This window comes from Drosophila miranda, chromosome 4 (assembly GCF_003369915.1).
Source record: "Drosophila miranda strain MSH22 chromosome 4, D.miranda_PacBio2.1, whole genome shotgun sequence".
In the NCBI taxonomy this organism is placed as follows: domain Eukaryota; kingdom Metazoa; phylum Arthropoda; class Insecta; order Diptera; family Drosophilidae; genus Drosophila; species Drosophila miranda.
Genome location: NC_046677.1, coordinates 10,380,691 through 10,387,225, shown reverse-complemented (window position 1 = coordinate 10,387,225; position 6,535 = coordinate 10,380,691).

The following is a 6,535-nucleotide window of genomic DNA, read 5'->3' as shown; positions in this document are numbered from 1 at the left end:
AGCAGAAGCAACAGCAAAGCCCGTAGATCGGGCAGAACCAAAGCACAGCCGAGCCAGAAAATGCATCCAAGCCGAGAGAGGATCGGTGAGCGCTGCAGCGAATCAAACAGAGAAACGTAGACAATACAAATCCCGAACAAGAGAGCAGCAGCGAAGCTCCGCCGGCAGAGGCAGGCAACCGAAGCGCTGAGAGCCAAGCAGAGAGGAAGCAGCAGTCCACGAAGATCGGGCAGAATCCAACGAGGAGGCAGCGACAGCGACGTCAGCACCCACGCCACGCGGGCAGAGGATTAGACAGGGAGAACAATTAAAATTCTCTTCGTTCTGAAGAACTATTTGCGGAATCTCTGTACGCTACGTTTGTCATTCTACTCTCGAAAAGTAACCCAAGGTCTGTCAGGGTTCTCTTTGCTTTTTGTCTACATTGCAGACCCTATAGAACCCTTATATTTAGAGCTCTTTCAGTCACCATTTTCGCGCTAAACTTTTCAACCCTCCAGTATCCAATTTCAAAGTTTACTTCATTAGCAATCAATGATATTCATACTTCATATACAGTTCCCCCTACTGTTCTTCTCATTATGAACCGCACTTATGGCCTCCAGCTGACTGACTCAATCAATCGATTGCCACTGACCACTCTCGTACGTCTCAGAGGGGGTTGGGCTCTCAAGTATAACATATGTCGCCAAAAACACACACAAAATAAACTTATACGTGTATTATTTATATATACTTGATGCAGGATGCCCTGCCCCCCTGCTCACCGCCCCCTGCCCAACGAGTTTTTGGCCAAAACAAATAAACGTAGAAGCCAGCAAATTATGGCGAAATATCAAACACCCTCACGGACGACATCCATTGGAGTGATGGATCGGACGAACGGTTTCGGTTCGTGTTCCGTTTGATTCTGTGGCAACAATTAAGTTTCCACATGAGTGGCATTTAATGTGCAACTGATTTTCAACATCTGTTTTCATTTTGTCGATGCCCAAAAGGGCACTGAAAAGGAAATGATACAGACGACGGGCTTCGGGCACGGCGTCCTTCTATATTTGGAATTGAAAAAGTGTCAGAAAACATAATTTTGATAGGTCTGAAGATCTGAGCAGAGGCTCCAGGAGCACGTGTGCTGCTGGCTGCCTCTTTAACGGGGCACTTGCCACTTGCTTTGGCACTACCCTTCCCCAGCCTTGCCTTGCCTTGCATTTCTTTCCCTTCTTTACAGTGGCGTTAATTAGCCGCCGCCACTTGATGTCTGGGCCGCGTACACAGCTGCTGCTACTAGGGTTGGCCTTGCCACAGAGTAGGGAATCATAAAAATTCCCCATCTCAAATCGTCTACATAACAAGATGGAAATTAAAGAGAAGAAGGGATTGCCATGCAACACACCTTTGGTTAGCCCGGAGCGAGAGAGGCAGAGGGTACATTGGCTATGTCGGGGAGATGGTGACCTTATAGAGGAGGTTGGTGGTTAGAGCATGGCATAGTCCATACCCTAAGTTGACTTTTCCTTTGCTTTCTTTGAAAAACATTTATGAGTCCCTTTTCCAGCTGTCTTCTTTCAATGGAAAACCCTACGACCACAGAGAGATCTGGTCAGGGCTAATCCTTGAAGCATGTCAGACACTTCCACATCCACAAAAGTGTCGTCTCGTATAGTTTCTCCAAGGGGGGAAACGGGAAACGGACACAGACATAGTCGGAACGGAGACGACTCCGGGAGAAGGCGTTGTCGTTGTCGTTGTCGGCGACAAGTCGCCAAAACACTTTGGTTCCTCATTAAAATTCATCCACGCAGATTATTAACATTTGCATCTAATTTGCATTTGTAAGATACATGGCCGACAATTATGTGGCTATGCCTCCGAAGGGGAGGGCCTGCAGCAGTAGGGGTGTGTGTGTGGACCTAGGGGTTAAGGGTCCAAGTCGAAGTGGAGGGAGGCCTCTCTCCAATCTTGAACTTATTTATGCATACGTTTCCCACTGGCAAAATGTCGCCAAGAACCGCACACACGCACACCCGAATCGAGCCAAACCGAGACCCGTCCCGACCCGACACACATTAGCAGTAGTTGCATAAATTATGCAGAAAGTAGGGAGGATTGGGAGGCGGGGGCGGGGCAGGTTCAACGAGGTTAAGTGTAATTAAATTATCAAATTATTGCCAAGTCTTAGGTTGCAGTTTATAATCCAGCCAAAGCCATCTCCATAGCCATATCCTTAGCCATCTTCCATGTCACTCTGTTTGGGCCATAAACAAGAATTAGGCAAAGTTTCAATTAGTTCGGGGCGTTAAGCGCACTCCTCCTCCCCTCTTGGCCTCAAAGTACCCATCGAACGGCACACATTTCTGGGACTACAACTTTAATCAACGAGGCTAACCAAAGTTCCATGCTTAAGTTGAGAGCTTAACCACAGGTTTAACCAATAGTTGAGGTCCAACGCCTCAATTCCCCTCGAGAGACGCCCACTCGAAACATTTAATAATAAACTGCATAACTTTCCGGTTGGTGAAGGGGGGGGATATAACTGAATTATTGATACAACAATTAAGTTGAGAAATTATTAGAAAGATAACTCGTGCGGCTTGACAAAGTTGTGGCCAAGGATATGCACTGCAGATGATGTATCTTCGATTAAGTAGATTGACAATTCTTATGGGGAATGCCATCGAGAAGGCAATTAGATTGTGGTCGAGGCGAAGTCATTTGTGATTTTGTGTGCAGAGGCTTTTGTCTAGTTCCTTCATAATCCCATTAACGCCTTTCATTACCTGCCCAAGCAAGCCCGAAAAAAAGAGTTCTCCCCCTTACCGTTCAATTTGCAAATTGTTGCTCCCCTCAGCTGCTGCCTCCGCCTCTGCTGGCAAGTATTTTAAAACCATTTATTCCAAAAAATGATTTTAAAACCCCAAACACGTAAGACAGTCAGCAGGCGGCAGGCGGCAGGTCGAATCGAACCTTTAACCGGCAACAACAACAGCCACAACCCACCTGAGCGCCATAAAAAATTCATTTGACTTGAAAAACTTTTGCCAGAGACAAGAAGTACCCCAAAAAAAACCGAACATGAGATGGTAGGGGGTTGGGGTTCGAGTGAAGAGAGCGGTCGAAATTGATATTAAGTCAGGTGGCGCGTGTCCATTACACGCATTGCAGCCAGAAAGGGAAAGGGAGGATAGAGAGTGAGAGAGAGGGAGATGGCGTGAGGGATGGTAGCTTGCTAAGCGATAGGCATATCCGATAGGAGATCTTTAAGAGTTTTTTACCTAAAATAAGTGCCTGAAAGGAGGAGAATTAAGGCTCTCTCATTGGAATAAAAGACTTCTTAAAACTAAGGAAAATGTGGGCAAAGATGGAGTTGGGAATGGGAGCTCTCTGCAAGGCAGTCGATAGTATTTAAAGATGGTAAGTGATAGAAAATATATGCCTAAGAAGAGGCGAAATATGGGCGAAATATCCACTAAGATCACAAGATGTTATGCGGCAGCACACCTCGGTCGCTTTTCGGTTTCTGGCTGCTCGTGCTGATCTCCTGCTCGTCTCAAACCTGAATTCTTTTGGAGTGCTCTCTCGATCCCATTCCCATCACTAATCATCGCAAGACAAACACTCGTACTCCAGGGCCTAAACTGACAGTTTTGAGGCACGCTTCCTCCGCTCCTGGTGTGCCTTGCATATAAACAAATCAAATCATTCAACTGAATTTGCTTAGACCGCCCGAAAATCGAGGCCAAGCGGCGCGGAAATTGTGGTCGCTGGGCTTCCCATTGTCTATGGACCGAAAGGGACTGTAACTGGAACCCGCACATAGAGAGAGAGAGAGAGAGAGAGCGAGAGAGAGGGAGAGTGAGGAAGCCGGAAGCGCGACGATGGTTGCTGCTGGCCTAAAAGTGCCTCCCTCCTTCCTGCTCCTTCCTGCACTGCATCCTCTGGCATTGCCGGCGTTTTGTCAAAAGCAGCACGTGAACTATTAAAATCACTTAAGTCCGATTCATGTCACGTTCAACGGTTCAGGCGAACCGAAAACTTACAACCGATTGATATATGCGATGTTCTATCCTTAAACATGGTGCCGCTAGTGTGTGTGTGTGTGTTTTGGGTTGAAGATAAATGAACTCGACCCACAAATGGTGGGTCTTTTTGGCCCAAAAAGTTCAATAAAGTCGAGGGCTTGAAGTCGAAATTTGCATAAAATGGACTGGTTTTTTTTTGCCCCTCTCGGAGCCTCAAACTTTTCCGATGATGTGCTTTTTGTGGGTCAAGGTTTTTCTGGGGGCGACGTCAATGTTTGAATAATTGCCGGGGCAATTAATATTCAGAAGAAAATTTCCACATTAATTGAGTTTTCACAATTTATTCGAGAGAATTTTCTCAAATTTATTTTACATTTTCAATGTTAATCTGATTTTTGGGCACACGAAAATGATAAAATACAATCAAATTGATGGCAGACGAAAGGCCAAAAATAGATGGAAAAAGGAAATGCATTTAATATGGAATAGATTGACCCCCAAAACGGGGTAGAACTCTCCAAAAATTGGTCAAAAATATTTTCCATTTCAATGTATATTTTCCACTATTGTGTTCCCTTAAACCCATCTAAATGTATGTATTTATGTTAAATAATATTGCACTATTTGGAACACACATTTGAACGCTTTTCCTGTAATTGAAAATTGTGCAAATCTGCATAAAGGCCAAAAGCAAATGGCCAAAAGTGCAGTCAGTGCAAATCACAAAATGAAATAAAAGTTGATCAAAAGCTGATTATTTGCGAAAAAAGAGACAGCCACATGGTGGATGGCATTTTGTTGACCCAATTTATGTTTTTCCATAGAAATCGTTCAATTTTTGATTAATTTTACAATTATTTAAGCATTTAACGCAATTGTTTTTATCTATGGCCATCTTGCTGGCAGGGAAAAGTGCACTACAGAAGATATGCCCCTCATCTCTCTTGGTTTTCTCTGATTAATTACAGACGTATAAATAATTCCAGTCCTCCCTCTCTCTCTCTCTCACTGTCTTTGTGGCGCGTGTGGCATGTGGCTGCGATAAAAATACTTAGCACTCAGCTCTGCCACACAATTCATTTTTGTCTTTGGGTTTCGTTTATTAATTACAGTGACACTTTGTGCCTACGCTAATGAGCACCAAAATAGAATCATTCGTGTCCATAATTTGGCTCTATCTATAAAGAATGAGAGCTACATATATAGACCGGGTATATAGTGGATATATCCATCTATCTCCACGACTTTCTCTTTATTTTAGGGCTGGAACCCCCCCGTACCACCTTGACATGCACCACACAATTTATGCAAATGATGCTAAAGTGTGGTTTGTGGAGGCTGCGGGCCGTTGGGGTTGGGTGTTCTAGAGAGCAAACATAACCTCATTCAACATCTGCCTTCTTAGCTAATATTGTGCGCTAGATGGCACTGCATCCCCCGCCACCTACCCCTCTCCCGAACCCACTTCCGCGCTTCTGTTGTTGCAGCACACGTTCTGGCATGCCATGAAAAATGATTATAAGTGGGTCACAGGATATGCAAATGTTTCTTTTTCACGCTTCAGCTTACGTCCAGCAGCGGTAGTTGCAGCTGTTGCCGCCAGAGGGCTCCCGCCAAGATATATAGCTGGCTGTTGGATATATATACACATACATATAGAGTGGGGTCTGGGTCTGGGTCTCTCTGTTGAGTTATATCCGCAACGCTGACTACTTGGCAAAAAAGACATTTTCCTGCTTTCTCTGCAAATGCAACGATGGAAGAAAGTTGGCAAAGAAAATGGCGAAAGTTTTTACACTCTCTTGTATTTTATATCCTTCTTCCTTAAGTGGATAGGACAGAGCAAGGAGAGAAAGTGGGGGAGACTCTGTATAAAGCCAAAAGTCGACAATGCCAATGGGCCAGGGCAGAAGAGAAAATGTTTTCGAAAAGTAGCAAAATTTTATGCTCTAATAGATCGTTTAAGTATCAATTTGCTGTATAGAAATTCGTTGAGGGAAATGCAATTATTAAAAGGGAGCCGGGGGTTGGCGAGCGAGAGAGGCGGGTGCGCAGGAGCTCGCCCTCTAGTATTAAATATTAATTACAATTAAGCTCAAAAAACCTTAAATAAATTCTTAAAAATTTAGGAAATTCTCAACAAAATTCCAATAAAAGTCTTTCTTTTGAAAAAAATTATCATCTTTAAGGCTATGACTAACTTTCATCTATGACTTACTTTTCATAAAGATAGTCCCTAAAATGGTACGATTTTTTCATTCACTTTTCTCAATATATAAATTTTCATACAGAATATACATCTATTAATGTTAGTTCCCCAAAATAGATACGATATTTCCATGGTGCCGTACCCTATTCAGAATAAAATCCCTACCATTTTGGTGTCTTTTTCACTTTCATTTTTCGTCCCAACTTTTCACAGAATTTCCTCACAACCATCGATGCCCAAATGACCCGCATTTGAATTCATTTTTGTTACCAACTTTTTGCGGAAGGTTTCCTGAAGCGATAGGCGA